At 43.8% G+C, this 18,096-nt stretch overlaps 1 protein-coding gene across 1 annotated transcript in view; it reads left to right on the forward strand.

Annotated features, from left to right (window-relative positions):
* TM9SF3 (transmembrane 9 superfamily member 3) overlaps positions 1–18,096 on the forward strand; it is a 1,446,273-nt gene that overhangs the window by 33,531 nt on the left and 1,394,646 nt on the right. The window lies entirely within an intron of this gene.

Here is an 18,096-nt window from a genome sequence, read left to right on the forward strand (position 1 = left end):
CTCAGAGACTGTGAATTTTTCAGAATTCTGCATCTCATGTCTCACATTTTTTTCATGACTCCTCTGGCAAAACTCTACATGGGAAAAATTCAGTGGTACTTATCTGTATGGTCCTAACATGATCAGCCCTGGAATTTCCTGATTCCAGTTTTGTGGTTTTTAAAAATGGAATCTCTTTTGTGGCAACAAAAATTTATTAGAATCCAGACCTCCCATTTTCACTTGCAGCTCCAGTGCAGTTTGTAACAATAGATGCTTTAAACTTCACTTGGGGAGCATTGTCTATGAAGATAAAAGTGCAAGGCCTCTGAAACAGAAATGGCCGACTAAAGCACAAATGTAAAAGAACTGTTAGCATTCATAAATGCTGTCAACCCCACACTGCAGTGATGTGGTACATATACAAAGGGGAAACTGATCTTGCCCTTTGTGCAGACTAGCCATGGTAACCTGGGTTATAGGTTTTCTGCACAATTTCATGTTGCATGTATCTTGAGTACCAAAAAAGCAAAATTGTGCCAGGGAAGGCTGAAAAAAGCAAAATTGTGCCAGGGAAGGCTGAGCTGGACAAGAAAAGACCCACACGAGTAGAAACTGAATGGGGGAGGGGGTCTTCCAGGAATTGACCCAGGTGTGGGGAACACCCAGCATAGATCTTTTTGTCTCCACTCACAACAGTCAGTTGGCAAAATTCTGCTCCAGGACTCATGCAAAGAAGGCTTGGAAGACGAGTGCTTTCTCTTTTTTTGGGGAAAGGAATGATGTCCTTCTTTTGTCATGTTGCAGTATTCTAACATGAGGGATCCCTCTGGCTGAGGTGACCCGAACGTCTGGCTCATATACAAAAGCTTAGCCTGGCTGCTGTATGGTGTGTGGGATGTCACAGGCAGGGACCATAAACCGTGGCCCATAAATGTGATGTCCGCACGCGCAGACCTCAGAACTTCTCTGCTGCCAGTCGAACGTCAGCTCGCTCATTCTGCTCCATGCAAGTGACTCCTGAAAAGATAAGTACTCCACTGGGGAATTGTTCTCTGTTTTCTCTGTTAGCTTAGGTTACTGTATATTCTTCCCTTAGCTGATTTCGTCCATGTCATCTAGGAAGTGCAAATGTAAGTGCGGTCGACAAATTCCATGTAAAGACAGCCACGACCTCTGCTTATTCTGCTTAGGGCCTTCCCATGACTGCAAAGCATGCACCATCTGTCTAAAAACACTGCGCAGCCGTCTCGCAGCCCTAAAGCTTTTCGTTGCGAGCCCGTGACTCAAACCCCTTGCCTTAGGTATGGAATCAGAACCGTCCGTCTCGGCAGAACCGCCGAAAAAGATGGCCAAAGTAGCTAAGTGAGATACAGCGAGTGTGCCTCTGAGTATGGACTTCCCGCCAGCTGCCAGTTTAGGGGCTGAGGTATGTCTGATAGGCTTGGCAACTTTGGCTGGTACCTCTTCGGTCGCTGCCTTAGTTTCTGCAGCCTGCACGTCCACTGAGGTACTAGCAATGTCTGCCTCGATGTCGGGGGGGGGCAGGTTGCACGAATGGCTAGTGTTACCATCCGTCCCTGAGGAAGGTGCTTCTAGTCTCAGGCTGACAGGCACTAGGCCTTCACCTACTCAGCCTGGACTTAAGATTCCTTTTCTGAAAAGGAAACAAAAGTCAAAACATATGTCTCCTCCATCAGAAGGTTTGCCTGATTGGCAGGCATTTTCCCAATCTCTCTTTCAGGCCTTCTTGGCCCTAAGGCGTACTTCTCACAGACTGCTGCTGCTGTTCCAGCCTTGAGCCCCAGGCCTGCTTCTGCTGGCCTATTGCCACATCCACAGACCCATGATGAAGATAATGATGTTCTTCGTGTTTCACTGTTGCAGTCATTACATTTGGGTTATCTGCTTGCAGTAACCCTCAGTCGGCCTGATTAACAAAGTCTTGGGTCCTGTGTCGATTGCTGTCCCTTCTTCCATGACATAAGGTCGTCAGGGGTGTAAAACTTGCAGCCGACACCATTACATCAGTCTTTCTTGCCGTGCGGTGCCCGAAGCAGAAGCAGTTCGCAAGTGCCGGTCGGCCGACTCCCAAAATTTTCAGTTTCAGAACAGAAGTCTTCAACTAAAGCTAAGTACCCCGTTGGGGAAACTTTTTCTTGCTCCTTACCGATGTCAGTAAAAGTTAATAATTGCATTACTTGTGGAAAGCAAATACCTCATAAAGATTTTAATTCGTACTGTATTCCTTGCCTAGGCCCTGACCACGACGTACCTTGCTGTCGGTTTTGTGCTTTATTTAATCAGCACACTATCCGTCGTCGGTATATTTTCGCCTCTAAATATTTCGGTTCTCGGTTTAATTATCCAAAATGTCGTCGGTTAGCCTTCCGACTACCGGGATTCCGAAAAAACGCAAAGATAAAGACAGAGACAGGCCGCTGAGGTTCAAAACTGCCGAAGATGCTTCTCCTAAGCCAGTTTTCCAGTACTCGGTGAGGCGCTTTCGCAGCCCCTGATACCCACTACTTCTGATTCGCAGACCTCTACTGAGACCCATTCGGAGTCCAGTATGCCGCGAGATGCTTTAACTATGGAACCCGCGGATGTCTCTACCTTGGATGGGTCCGGAGCCGCTGTGCAGGCACCAGCTTCTGCGGGTGTATTCAGGCCTACGGACTTGCATATTAAACCGACGCCTCCTTCACTTAGGCCTAAATCTCGAACCATGCCTAAAAAACTGACGCCCAGGCCACATGCTCAGGCCTCTATGCCTAGTAAACAATTGATAAGAATGGCTGAAGATCTAATAACTCTAATCAGTTTTAGCCAACCCCCCTTTCTAAGAGGCTTAGGACTGAAGTTGTTTATGAATCTTCTGACCATGATTCTGTTTTTTCTGATTCTTCTGATGATCTGGATTTCCCTTATCTACTTATGAGGATTCTGATGCAGAGGACTCCATTCCCTCTGCTTCCTCTCCAGAGGATTTTTCTTGTGGTGAAACCTTGCATACTCTTAAGGGAGCATTTCCACTGGGAAAGCCAGGATTTTTCTGATTCAAAAAAGAGGCTTAGGGATTTCTTACTCCTACCTCAGCATAGGCCTTTAGCTATTCCTCCTATACTAGACATTGATGATGCTTTTTCGGAATCTAGTTTAGCCCCTGATTCTTTGCCTCCTGCACCCAGAAAATCTGACAGATACTATAGGGTCCCTGAGTCACACAAGTTCGTTTTTAAAAATCCTATTGTGGATCCAGAGACTTATTTCACAGGGGCCCAAGGGCATTAAGGCTTCTACTGCTAAAAAATCCTACCCCTTCTGATAGAGACTCCAGGGCGCTGGATAGATGGGGTAAGAAGGTTTACACTTTTGCAACCTTGGCCATTAGGGCTTTAAACTGCCAGTTTTGTATGTTAAAGTATCAGCAACATGTTATTTGATTGCTTAAACAGAAAATGATGTTGATTCCTGACTGTGTGGAAAATAAAGAATTAAAGGATTTAATGCATTCTGCTCAACAAGTTGGAAAACATACTCTGCAATGTGGTTTTGATTCATTAGAGGCCTCTTGCAGGGCTGCTGTTACTGGGTCTGTGCTCAGAAGGCATGCTTGGCTTAAGGAGCAATCTTTGCCTGATCATGTTAAAGCTAAATTGTTGGATGCACTAGGTTTAAAAGAAGCACACCTGCACATCCCAATCGGGGAATCTTGCAGAAGATACCTACGCTTCAAAGCAGGCTACACGCCCTATCAGTTCTCTGCACTGCCCTTTGGCTTATCTACGGCGCCCAGGGTATTCAAAAAGTGCCTAGCTCCAGTTATTGCATTTTGCAGGCAAAGAAATATTCAAATATACCCATACCTGGACGATTGTCTAATTCAGGCATGAAGCCAGGACATAATTTTGAATTATCTGGCCTTTATACAAAGGGTTTTAACTTGTCTGGGGTACACCATAAACGAAAAGAAATCACACCTGGTACGCTGTCAACAAATTATATTCCTGGGAGCAAGCTTGAATACATCTTCCCAGATGGCTTACCTCACGCTATAGAAACAAATTCATTTGACAACTTACTTTCAAACAAGAGGCCACAAAAACCGTGCTACCTGCAAGACAAATACTGCAAGCCTTGGGGTTCATGGCCTCCTGCATTCTTCTAATTCCATATGCAAGACTGCATATGAGGAAACTACAGTGGTATCTAAAAAGCCTATGGTGTCAACATTCTCAGAATCTAGAAGCAATGATTCCTGTCATACCTTGCCTACGCCAAGAGTTCCTTTGGTGGGCAGAGGCCACCAAAACAAGGGACTACTTTTCACACCACTCCCTGCCGCCCAAACCCTAACAACAGACGCATCAGACTATGTATGGGGGGGCTCACCTGGCAGGGAAGTGCATTCAGGGCAAATGGAACCCAAGTCAAATGCACCTGCATATCAATCAAAAAGAAATGTTAGCTGTACAGAATGCTCTGACAGCCTTCAAGGACCACATTCTTCCAGGACAACCAATGGTAAAGACAGACAACACCACTGTTATGTGGTACGTAAACAAGCAGGGGGTACACATTCTTACCCCCTCTGCAGACTAGCCATGGAATTGTGGAACACCGCCTTGAGCTACCAGTTGCACCTACAAGCTCAATTCCTGCCAGGAGAATTAAATACACTGGCAGACGGACTAAGCAGAAACCTCATGGACCCACACGAGTGGAAACTGGAACCAAGGATTTTCAACATGTTGACAAGCAAATGGGGGAGCCCAGATATAGACCTGTTTGCCTCTCCCCAGAACTACCAATTGGACAAATTTTGCACAAGGACTCCCCACAAACAAACCTGGAAAGTGGATGCTCTGTCCTTCAGCTGGAAAACCTATCAGTCTATGCCTTCCCCTCTCTGCCTCTGCTCTCTATAACTACTACTAAAAATCAAACAGGACAAACTAAGGATTTTGATTGCTCCAGACTGGCCACGCCAACACTGGTACCCCCTCCTGCGCAGTGTGTCACGGTTATCCCCATGGCACCTGCCTCCAGATCTTGCACCCTCAGCTTCTAACACTGAACCTTGCAGCCTGGCTAATTACATAATCTCTGATAAAACAAAAAAATCCAGGTTGTAATCCAAAAAGAGAGTTCATTTTCTCTAGTACAAGTTTATTGAGCACTTTCGGCTATGCACAGCATAGCCTTCATCAGAATACATTGCAAAACACATAATGCTTCATGAAATAGAATTCATGGACCAATCACAAAGATAAAACAATTAATTAGTATGTCAACTCCCACTACACTACCCATTAACTCCTAAAAACATATTGTAGGTTTATATTCCACACAAGAACAATAACCAACTCATCACTGAAAACGTATTCTGTTTAAAACACATTCAAAATTAATCATTAATTTTAAGAATAATATTTATTTCTTGTTTTTTCTTTCCTGCAAAACTGGGACAATGGAAATACTTTCATTTAGACCTGGGGGAAACATTGCTGCTGCTCTAAATTGCCATTGTGTTTTTTTTTTTTCTTTAGTGTATTTTTCCAGTCTCCCCCTCTTGGATTTAATTCACCTGTTCCTACAGGTAGTATTTGTAAATGGGAATTGTTTGACCAAAGGTGTTGTGTATATAGCTCTGTGCAACTCACGCACAGCATTCTATATAGGAAAAACAGAGCGGACACTTAAAAGTAGGATGTATGAGCATATCAACAACATTAAAAACAAAAAACAAGTGCACTATACAAACACTCTGTATCATGTGCATCTTTTACAAAATTTACATTTGGAATTGTGGAACAGGTGAAATTAAATCCAAGAGGGGGAGACTGGAAAAATACACTAAAGAAAAAAAGAAACACAATGGCAATTTAGAACAGCAGCAATGTTTCTCCCAGGTCTAAATGAAAGTATTTCCATTGTCCCAGTTTTGCAGGAAAGAATAAACAAGAAATAAACATCATTCTTAAAATTAGTGATGAATTTTGAATGTGTTTTAAATAGAATATGTTTTCAGTGATGAATTTGTTGTTATTCTTGTTTGGAATATAAACCTACAATATGTTTTTAGGAGTTAATGGGTAGTGTAGTGGGAGTTGATACACTAATTAATTGTTTTATCTTTGTGATTGGTCCATGAATTCTGTTTAATGAAGCAGTATGTGTTTTACAATGAAATCTGATAAAGGCTACGCTGTGCATATCCGAAAGCGCTCAATAAACTTGTACTACAGAAAATTAACTCTCTTTTTGGATTACAGCCTGGATTTTTTGTTTTATCAGTTGTTTTATTTTTTCTGGGTGTTTTTAGCCTTTAATTACATAATCTCTCCTTTACCATCCCTCGGTAAACCTGTGATTGATATCATTTTAGAGGCAAGGAGGCCTAGTACTAGAAAATCTTATGCTGAAAAATGGAAAAGATTCTGTGCCTGGAACCAATCTCAAGGGATGAGCACAGCAGCGTCCAATTTTACTTCAGATTTTACAATACTTAACCGAGATGCTTCACAAGGGCCTGTCTTTTCCCTCCATTAAAATCCACGCCTCAGCCATTTCAGCTCATTATAACACAGAATCTCCCCTCTTCTCTCATCCACTGCTCGGGCAGTTCCTCAGAGGGGCCAAACATTTGAGACCACCCAGGAGAGCTGCAACCCCAGCCTGGGACCTTAACTTTGTTTCGCAGAAACTTACTATACTTCCTTTCGAGCCAGCTGCTACTGCAGACTTAAAATTTCTTTCTTGGAAAACAGCTTTCCTTTTAGCAATCACTTCAGCTAGAAGGGTATCTGAATTACAGGCCCTTATGGCAGTGAAGCCTTTCATCATCTTTCATGCGGACAGGGTGTCCCTCAGAAGCAATCCATCCTTCATGCCTAAGGTAGTATCCAGTGTGGCTCTTAATCAGTCCATTCACTTGCCAACCTTCTTTCCCAATCCACAGAACAAAGGGGAACGGATAATGCATTCCTTAGATGTGCACAGACAATTCAGATTCTACTTGGACATGACTAAACCTCAAAGGAAATCTCAACAACTGCTGGTGGCATTTGCTGCAGGGGCAGAGGGGAAGGCTATTTCAAAACAAACTTTCTAAATGGATAGGCCATTGCATTCATTTCTGTTATAAGCACTATGGAAAACCTATCCTTCAGGGGATCAGACCTCACTCCAACAGGGCTGCATCTACCTCTACAGCCTTTCTCAGAGGTGTCCCTACCAGGGACATCCTAGAAGCTGCTACCTGGAGTTCTATGCATACTTTCACCAAGCATTATCATTTTCCAATTTTCTCTAAGTCCAGAGCTAGCTTTGCCACTGCAGTCTTGCAGGGCCTTATAGCTGGTCCTAATGCTATCTAAATTCCTCCTCCTAAACATAGCTTTGGGAATCTACCCAAATGTAATGACTGCAACAGTGAAACATGAAGAACATAGTACAGATGTCCTTCATGGATGCATCTGCAGTCATAACAAGTGGGTTGTCCTGTCGTCAGGCAGCCCTGCAGTCGGCCGGATTCCAAAGTCCGGGTCCGGCTTCGGCTGATGTCGCACTCCACCCGACGTCATCTCTGTTGGTCTTCGGGTATAAAAGCATCAGCCGACGCCATTTTCCTCAGTCTTTCTTGCGCGTGGCCAAGCAGAAGCTGTTCGCAAGTGCCTGTCGGTCGGATCCAGAGATTACTTCTACGAATACTACTTGAAGACTTCTAAAGCTAAGTACCCCGTTGGGGACTCTTTCTTGCCTCAGCCGATGTCAGAAAAAGTTAACAATTGTTTAACCTGTGGGAAACAAATACCTCATAAAGATTTCCACTCTTACTGTCTGCCTTGTTTAGGCCCAGCCCACGACGTAGCAGGCTGTTCGCCTGTGCCTCTTTCAACCGACGAACGCTTAGGCGTCGGTCGGAGTTTGCAGAACAGTTTTTCGGTACTGATTTTGCGTACATTATGCCGTCGGATCCTCCGACTACCCAGTCTTCCAAAAAACGCAAAGATAAAGACCGACACTCACGGTCCGCGGTTTCGGCCGAAACCACGGTAAAGCAAACCGCGAGTGTCTCGGTTTCGGCCGAAACCGAGAAAACTGATCTAAGCACAGCTGAACCTATTCTTACTACTGAGGCCCCTGCTACAACTCTTGAATCGACCTCAGAATTTTTACCCACTACGGTGGTTGACTTATCAGACACCATCCCCTTGGATGTCTCTACCCCAGCACGTGGTGCTGCTAGGCCTCCAGCAGCCATGTCCATTAAGGCCTTCGCCAGGGCTAAAGCAGCCAAGACTACTAAATCAGTGCCTGTTAAACCGCCCACATCCAGGCCCTCTTCTAGTTCTCAAATGCTTTCTTTGGCAGAAGATTTAATTTCTTTAATTAGAGGATCTCAATCTCACCCAGACAGGGCCTCTCAGCCCCCAGAGAAGAGACCTAGGCCAGAGCCCCCTGAGCCAGTGTCTTCTGATGATTCTGCTGATGAATCAGACATAACTGACCAGCCACAGGCTCCCTTCTCCAATTTTGAAGATTCTGATGCTGAAGAATCCATTCCTGCTGCTTCCCCACCAGAAGAATTCTCCTTTGGGGAAACCTTGCATGCCATGCGAGAACAGTTCCAGTGGCAGCAACAGGATTTTTCAGACTCCAGAAAAAGACTTAGAACCTTTCTGCACCTCCCACAGCACAGGCCCTTAGCTATACCTCCTGTTCTATCTGTGGTGGATGATGCTTTTAATGATGTTTGCTCCGCTCCAGATTCTTTACCCCAGCCCCTGCCAAACCAGACAGATTTTACAGGGTGCCAGATACTCATCACCACCTTTACAAGGCCCCACTTGCAGACCCAGAAACTATATCCCAGGGTCCCAAGGCAGTAGCCGACCACAGCTAAAACCCTATTCCTTCTGAAAGGGAAGCAAGGTCATTAGACAGATGGGGTAAAAGGTCTACACTTCAGCTACTCTCTCAGCTAGAGCTTTAAACTGTCAGTTTCACATGATACAATACCAAGAGTTTATGCTTGATCAGTTAACTAAAAACTAACCACTGATGAATCTCTTGATAAGAAATATGTATTAGAGATGGTAAATAACATACAACAGGTTAGCAACCATTCCTTAAAATGTGGCTATGGCACTGGAGGCTTCATTTAGATCAGCCATGACAGGCACATTGATAAGAAGGCATGCATGGCTAAAGGAACAAGCTTTACCGGATCATGTTAAAGCCAAGTTGCTAGATGCTCCTATGGACAAGACAAGTTTGTTTGGTACACCTGCCCAGCAGGTTATGAAGAAAATGGAAGAAAAGGCAAAATCTGTTCAAACTGTTAAAGATTTCTTGCAGGTTCAACCCCAAGGTTTAGCAGGAACTGGCCTGCCAAAATTGGTCCTTTCCTGACTCCACAAAATTTCAAAGGGGCAGGAATAGGCGTTCCAGAGGCAGAAACCAACCCAGAGGAGGTGCCTACAGAGGACGACAGTGGCAAGGTAACAACAGAGGCACAGACACAGCCACTGCCACTACATCAGCACAACCACAGTGACTTAATCCTAACTCCGCCTACCAGGGAACAAATAGCAGCTCCTCTAGGCGGAAAGTTAACCTTATTTTCAAAGAACTGGCACTACATAACAAAAGACAAGTGGATTTTACAAACCATAGATCAAGGTTACGGTTTCACTTCCACACTTTACCAGTCAAAAGAGGAATGCCAAATCTACCTCCAAATCAAAAAACAGAGGCTCTACGCCAGATAATGGAGTTAGCCAACATGAGAGCTGTGGAAAGAGTGCCAACAGCAGAACAAGGAAAGGGGTTCTATTCCAGACTATTCCTAGTTCCAAGAAAGGAAAAAGTTGGAGACCAATTCTCGATCTGTCCACCTTAAATACATACATCATTGTCCCAAAATTCAAAATGCTGACCCTACAGCAACTTCTTCCCATGCTGGGCAAGGAGTCTTGGCTGGTAACTCTAGATCTCAAGGAGGCATACCTGCACGTCCCCATTCGACCAATCTGCAGAAGATACCTCAGATTTCTTGCAGGATCAGAGCACTATCAATTCTCAGCATTGCCCTTTGGCTTATCTACTGCCCAGAGTATTCACAAAATGCCTGGCATCAGTAATCGCCCATTGCAGACTACAGGGAATTCAAATTTACCCATACCTGGACGACTGCCTGCTACAAGGGGACAACAAAAGCAAGCTGACAACAGATTTACAAAGGGTCATTTACTTGCTACAAGGACTGGGATACACAGTCAATTTACAAAAGTCAAGGCTGATACCATCCCAAACAAGGACATTCTTGGCTGAATTGGACACAGTACAACAAATGGCATTCCTGACTACAGAAAAACAAAAGAACTTCCACTTTACTTCTTGGCACTAACAAAACTGAACAAGTTAACAGCAAGAAAATTTCTGCAGGCCTTGGGCTTCATGGCATCATGCATAATCTTGGTCCCATTTGCCAGACTACATATGAGGAAACTACAGTGGTACCTAAAGAATTTATGGTCCCAACACAGACACAGTCTAGAAACAGAAATCCCACTAATTCCATGCTTAAAACAGGAGTTCCTATGGTGGGCTCAGGCATGCCAGTCAAACCCAGGCCTACCCTTTCGCAGATGTCAACCAAGCCAGACCATCACAACAGACGCTTCAGACCTAGGATGGGGGGCCCACATGCTGGACAAATGCGTGCAAGGATTGTGGACACAGGATCAACTAACTTCACCTGCACATCAATCTAAAAGAAATGCTGGCAGTAAAACTGGCAATCCAAAAGTTCAAACCATTCCTCAAAGTGGGCCAGTTGATGATAAGGACAGACAACACCACAGTCATGTGGTACATCAACAAACAGGGAGGCACTCATTCATACCCCCTATGCAGAATGACCTTGGAGCTGTGGACCCTGGCACTCAGCTACAACATTCAGTTACAGGCAATATTTGTACCGGGGAAAGACAATACTCTAGCAGACATATTAAGCAGAACCACTTCGGATGCCCACGAATGGAAACTGCACCGGACATCTTCAAGACCATCTCAAAGAAATGGGGAATGCCACAGATAGACCTATTCGCATCACCTCTCAATCACCAGCTCAAAAATTCTGCACAAGGACATTCCATCCACTAGCATGGAAAGTGGACTCACTCTCCTTCAACTGGAAAGGCCTAACAGCATATGCATTCCCACCTCTTCCTTTGATACACAAGGTACTACTAAAAATCAAGGAAGAACGTCCAAGGATAATCCTGATAGCCCCAAACTGGCCAAGACAACACTGGTACCCACTACTGAAGAGCATGTCTCGAACAATATGTGGCCAATACCCTGATGCCTTTGATGTTAACTCAGAACAACTACAGCATCATACATCCAAACCTAAAACGCTACAACTGACTGCATGGAACATCACATAGCAGCAGCTAATCCAGAACTTTCTCAAAGAGTTAAAGACATTATTCTTGAAGCACGCAGACCTTCAACAAGAAGGAACTATGCTGGAAAATGGAAAAGGTTTGTCATTTGGAGTGCGGAAAGAGGAAAAGATGTGTCAAACATAGATATGCCTAACATTCTGGAGTATCTGGCGAACTTCTTCATTCAGGCCTGTCCTACTCCTCCATCAAGATACATGCATCAGCTATTTCAGCAGAATACAGCTTTGATCCACCTGTTTTTCGCACCCTTTGCTCAGGCAGTTCCTCAGAGGAATCAAGAATGTAAAACCTCCAAGGAAACCACCATTACCAGCTTGGGATTTAAACTTTGTGCTAGAAAAGTTGACACTATCACCCTTTGAACCAGCAGCAACAGCAGACCTACAACATCTGTCATGGAAAACTGCTTTCCTACTGGCAATTACTTCAGCAAGGAGGGTTTCAGAACTACAGGCCTTAATGGCAGTGCAACCCTTCCTAATCTTCCACCAAGATAGAGTGTCCATGAGGACTAATCCTACATTTATGCCCAAGGTGGTATCCAGAGTATCTTTGAACCAGGCAATCCACCTACCTACCTTCTTTCCCAACCCACAAAACAGAGGGAAAGAATACTGCATACCTTCGATGTACATACACAGCTACGCTACTACTTGGACAGAACAAAAATAGCAGAAAGACTGACCAACTTTTGTAGCCTATGCAACAGGAAGGGAAGGAAAAGCTATTTCCAAACAGACAATCTCCAAATGGATAGGAAATTGCATACGATACTGTTACTCCTTCCATGGAAAACCAATTCCACAGAACATAAGACCTCATTCTTCAAGAGCAACAGCCACTACCACAGCCTTCTTACGAGGAGTGGCAACCAAAGACATTATTGTGGCGGCTACTTGGACCTCCGTGCATACATTTGCCAAGCATTATAATTTGCCTCTATATTCCAGATCCCGAGCAGGGTTTGCCACTGCTGTACTGCAAGGGATCCTAAACGCACCATAATCTACTTTTATCCTCCTCCCCTAGTTGGCTATGGTATTCTACCCACTTGTTATGACTGCAGATGCATCCATGAAGGACATAGTACAGTTTTGTACCTACCATAAATGTAGATGTCCGAACTGGATAGCATCTGCAGTCAGGATTACCCTCCCTCCTTCCCCTCTGTGGTACTCCTAGGGTGTTTACCCTCCTAATAGCTAGCTGTTGGGGGGGAGTCTTTTATGGTGTATTTGTTTGTATATATGTACATATATGCTTATTGTTGTGTTTACCTCTACCTATTTGGAAACATTGGCATCTATCCAAATTTTAGCCTGCAAAAGGGCTACTGGCATCTGGGGCAAGAAACACTGAGGAAAATGGCGTCGGCTGATGCTTTTATACCCGAAGACCAACAGAGATGACGTCGGGTGGAGTGCGACATCAGCCGAAGCCGGACCCGGACTTTGGAATCCGGCCGACTGCAGGGCTGCCTGACGACAGGACAACCCACTTGTTATGACTGCAGATGCTATCCAGTTCGGACATCTACATTTATGGTAGGTACAAAACTGTACTTTGTGTACACTTACCATAAATGTAGATGTTAGAATGTATTCACTGTTGCTGTCCTGGTTACCCTCCCTTCAGCCCCCTAACTTCTTTTGGCTATACTTCTACTTTTTTTACTATGCTTAAAAGAAATAAGGCAGTCGTCCAGGTGAAGTGTTAACCTGGAATTCTTGCAGTCTCAAGATAGCTGCTATTTATGCTATGTATTTGGGAACATTTGTACGTTGGTTGGTGTAGTTTGAAGGAAATGCAATCAGAGAGCTATTTTGAACACTGTGGATGCTGTGGTAAGGCCAGAGGACAAAACCCTGAACTGGTAATGACTGGCTACTAACCAGAAGTGGTGGAACCTGCTGAAGCTTTTGTCCATTTAATAAGGTAATGTGATAATATGCTCCCCAAAGATCTGTGGAGCATAACCAGTCGCCTTTTTTCAATAACGGAAGATCGGTCCGAAGTGTTACTGTACAGAATCCCATTTTGTGAACCAAGTTGTTCAGAACGCTGAAATCCAAAGATGTTTTTTAGTCCACTATCTTCCTTTTGTTTGTTTAGTAATTGCATAACTGTTGGATCCCCCTCATTGGGTAGAATGTAGGAGATTTTCTTGTGTACTTGGGGGTACTGGTAAGGATATGATATAACCTCTGGCCATAAACTCCTGCAATCAAGAATCTGTAGTTATTTCTAGCCAGATGTTCAGGTGTAAGGATAAGCGCCCTCCCCAACTGCCTCCAGAGGAAGGTAATCAGGCTATCATTCAGGAACGCTGGTAGGGCTTACTAAGGAAAAAAATCTCAAACTGTGGTTCTGCGGACCACCTCTGCTAGGAGAGTGACATTTTCCATTGAAGTTCCACCCTCTGCCACTGAGAGATCTATTTAAGTGCGTGTCTTGAAAAGGTCCTTTGGATTTTGAACCACATTTCCCCAGCACTGCTGTGATTCCTGGAAAATAATCTTTGAGGGAAAGGTATATCTACGGCAGAAAGGGTGTTACTATTTTTCTCACACTTGAGTAATGTTTCTCGTGCTTCTGGGCCAAAGGGAGACGTTCTGCCAAAAGAAGCATTGATGGATGAAAGACCCAAACGACTCCGCAAAATCACATAGATGCATCCAGGCTTGTCTCCCAATGGCAACGCCTGAACATGCCATTCTGCAGGTGCAGTGAGCTTCGTGGATGAGTTGGACACGGACTGTATTGTAGATGACTGGGAAGCAGCTTTCTCTTTTTACCTCCTCAGAGACACTCCCGCAAGGGTATTGGATAACTCTCTAAGCATATCCCTTTTAAGCCTAGTAAAAGTACCCAGAAATTCAAGGATCTTAAGAGACAGGTCAGTGAAGTGTGAACTCTCTTTCCAAACCTATCCATTGTTTGAAACTCTGTTAGGCAGGTGAATAGAGAAATCTTTACAGCCTGCACCTTTCCTGTGGCGGCTGCAATGAGCATGGACTCTCTAAAAAGATCTTTGGTCCTGAAATGTTTATCTAGGGGGGGGGGGATTTGTCAGGGGTACCGGGGATGGGCTGAAAATGAATCTGGACCATTCCACGCCTGCTGAAAGATCAACTGAACAAGGTCATCAGCAGATGGAATCATGTAAGAGGTAGACGGTCAGGTGCTAAAGGGTAGTTACACTGATGGGGAAAGGTTTTATTTTGGGACTTCCAGTCGCCCCCTTGTTTTAGTGACTCCAGGGTGTCTCCAAAGGTGACATCTTTAGAGGGAGACTTCAGAGACCCTTCTTCATTGAATACAGTACCAGTGACAGATTTCCTCATGAGCTGAAAATGCTTCTGCACTCTTCTGAAGGGGCCTTCTTGGTGGGAGGGGCAAGAAAGGGTATCAGAAGAAGGATGATTCAGATATCCAGGAACCCTTCCATCTGGGCATTCACTGGCCATATGGAGATGTTGGTAAGGTTTCTTCATAGCCCCGAAGAATGAACTCCCCGAAGAGGGAAGGAGCCGTGGAACCGAGAACAACAACCTCAGAACTGTGGTCACTCCCTGTCCAGAAGAGACAAATGCTGAGGCAGAAGTCGCAGCCAAATCAATGTGTGAAGATACTCTGAGATGCGGAGATCACTCCAAGAAGTAGGAGTCTATTCCTGCTTCCCAGAGTTGACAGCACAGACTCTGTCCCTGAGAGGTCTCTGGATCCAAAAGGCCAAAGAGCTCAGAGTAATCAGCGATTCTGGAAGTAAGAGCATTTCCAGAATCGATGCAGTCGGTGCTGAGAGGATTGGGGCCAAATACTGTGAAGACTCAAAAGGAGTGGACTGTCCTAGGAAGTATCCTGAAAAGGTTTAATCAGTGCTGGTAGGGTTGGTGCCTTTGGAAAGTTCCTGTCTGAGGTTAATCAGTTCCATAGATGCTGTCAGAACTGAAGCAGTATTTGCTTTGGAACCAAAGATCCTTCTGTGCCGAAGATACAGATACCAGTAAGGCTATAGGTTCCATAGACCCCGTCGGAACCGAACCAATATTTGTTTGGTACCGAACATCCTTTTGGTGCCGAAGATGCAGATACCAGTAGGGCTATCAATTCCAAAGATGGTGTTAAAACTGAGGCAATATTTGATTTGGCACCCAAGATCCTTTGGTGCTGAAGATACAGATTCAGGTAAGGCTATTTGTTGCATAGCTGCTATTGCAACCGTAGCAATATGCATATAGCAGTCTGTTCAGAGGAACTTAAGTAAACTGAATCTCTGTGTCAACTAGAAGATGGTGTTGAGGAAGAAGGTGGTACCAAAGTGCTTCCATTCTCTTCATTTTTTGTGGAAACAGAAGAAAGTCTGATGTGAGAGACATTTCACTGTACTCCCTGTCAGTACCAGAGAGGGCCTCTGTTTCAAAATTAATGTATTCTTAAGACACAATGTGTGTGTGGTATACCTTCAGAAGGAAAAAAATCGGACAGTGTGTGAATCCACTGGCCACATTTCTATGACCTCTTAAAATACCAGAAGACCCTTAGATTTTTCAAGCAAAAACTTTAAAGGGAGCCAGAAGGAAAGCAAAACAATAGCAAGATTTTTTTTTTTTAATCGAGAAGCAAGAACTTACCAACAATAGTAGGAAGAGTACATATCTATACAGAAGAAAACTACCAACAATGGTAGAGAGAATACACTTGTATTGACTCAAAAAAGGAGAGGGCAGAAATCACATAAGAACAAGTAGAAATATATAGTGAAGAAAAATTCTTTAGGTAAGGTTATAGATAGAAAAAAAACAAATAAACAAATTGACTTAGCTCAAGAGCTCTGGCGAATGCACCTGTGTCTGGAAGAGGCAAGTGAGATCTGAGGTAACTAGAAGAGAGGCATTGTGGGTAGGGCTTAAGCTTGAGAGCTTTTAGTGATCACAAGCTATAGTAACGGCTAAGTCTGTTACGATGTTTGGAACCAAACCCATCAGTCAAGAATAAATGAAGATTGACAACATCGGATCAAATGCTTAAGTAGTCCACAGTACACCGATCAAGAGAATGAAATGGTTTCAAAAAGGGTTGCTGGGATATGGAATGGTCTGCTGTACAGTATTCAAATGTATGATACTCTGGATGCATTTATGCTCACGTGTGCGTGTGGTTATGTCATAGGTTCATAGATTCATAGGTTCATAGATTAGTACTAAGCTAACTGCCCTTGCGAGCCATTTTAAGCCTAGCCAATTATCCCTTGTGAGTCTCAAACCGTGCACCTTGTGTTTGTAAGGCAAACACCTTAACTATTATGCCACCCTCCCAACCCTTGTATATTGATGTACATTTATACAGAACTTTACAGAAAAAAAAAGGGTTGGGGTCAAATCCATGTTGTAAAGAAAATTTGTGGGATGATGTAAGATTTCTCTAAAGATTAATAGCATAGATAAATTATTAGCTGTAAAACTTGACTCTTGCATGAACCAGTCCTTATACTTCAAACTGTGGGGCTGGTCACGGTAGGTGACACTCTTTTTTTTGTCAGAAGGCTTTCTTCTAAGCTCAAGTTCCTCTCCTCATTCTAAGAGTGTACCCCACTTCTCTGTCCTCTCCAGATCTCATTTGCTGCTGAAAGCTTTGGACTATCGCATTTAGGCTTCAATTCATGTTGTGGCAAACTTACTTTTTCTTGGGTGATGAGCATTATCTTTCATTTTCAGTTGTTTAATTTCTCTAGTTAGATTTGTTCATTGTTAAATCAACTTTGTGGTGTGAATGACAGCTAAACTGTCAGCATAATGTAGAAGGCTGTAGGGTTTAAAAACGGCCAGAAATATGGCCATAAAAGTCCATCCCAAGACGCTTGTTGCTTGCTTTTTCTTGGAGTGGAACACCTAGAAGCACTGTGGGAAATGTGTACAAGGGAAAAAAAATTGGAAACTGCACTCTTCAGGAGTGCAAATACAAGTTTGTCGTCAAAGATTTGCTGACGTGAGAAGAAAGGATAAAAAAGACCTAAGGAAGATATTCCATAAAAAAAATAACTGATAAGGGCCAATATTTGATTTAACTCCTGCTAGGGTAACGCTTTCCCTTCTGGCACTGATGAGCCATCGACACTTGGGATGCTGGAGGTCACTGTTACATGTGAACTTGCCATAAAGAGAAAAATGGGAACTTCTCAAGAGTGGGATCTGTCTAGGAGCTCGTAGTCAAGGCCTTCCTCCTGTATGCTCGTAAGTTGTACTAGATTAGTAAGCAGCCCTTCAGTGCACTTAGATTGGGATTAGATGATGCAGGCTTTTGTCAAAGCCTAATTTGAGCCCATGAAACAGTTGGAGCTTCCTGACAACACCTTTTTTGAAAGCTGTATATGATTTATTTATCTTTTTTTTTTTTTTGTATAGAATGATATTTTTGCAACCTTGGGACATTAAACATTGCTGTATGCTGCATGATGTCTAAAGGGAAACCAAGGAAAAGCTTGCCTTCAGATTGTTTTTGTTATAAATTTATGTATAGTGCATTTATGAAACCCGTAGAGGAGAGAGGCATGCCATTGGAGTTCATGTGTACTTTTAATTTGTGCCCACAGTACTATAGGATAAGTCTGCACTTGATTGTGATGGCAGTAGCA

Source organism: Protopterus annectens, chromosome 14.part0 (assembly GCF_019279795.1).
Source record: "Protopterus annectens isolate FY-2018-M chromosome 14.part0, PAN1.0, whole genome shotgun sequence".
Taxonomy (NCBI): Eukaryota; Metazoa; Chordata; order Ceratodontiformes; family Protopteridae; genus Protopterus; species Protopterus annectens.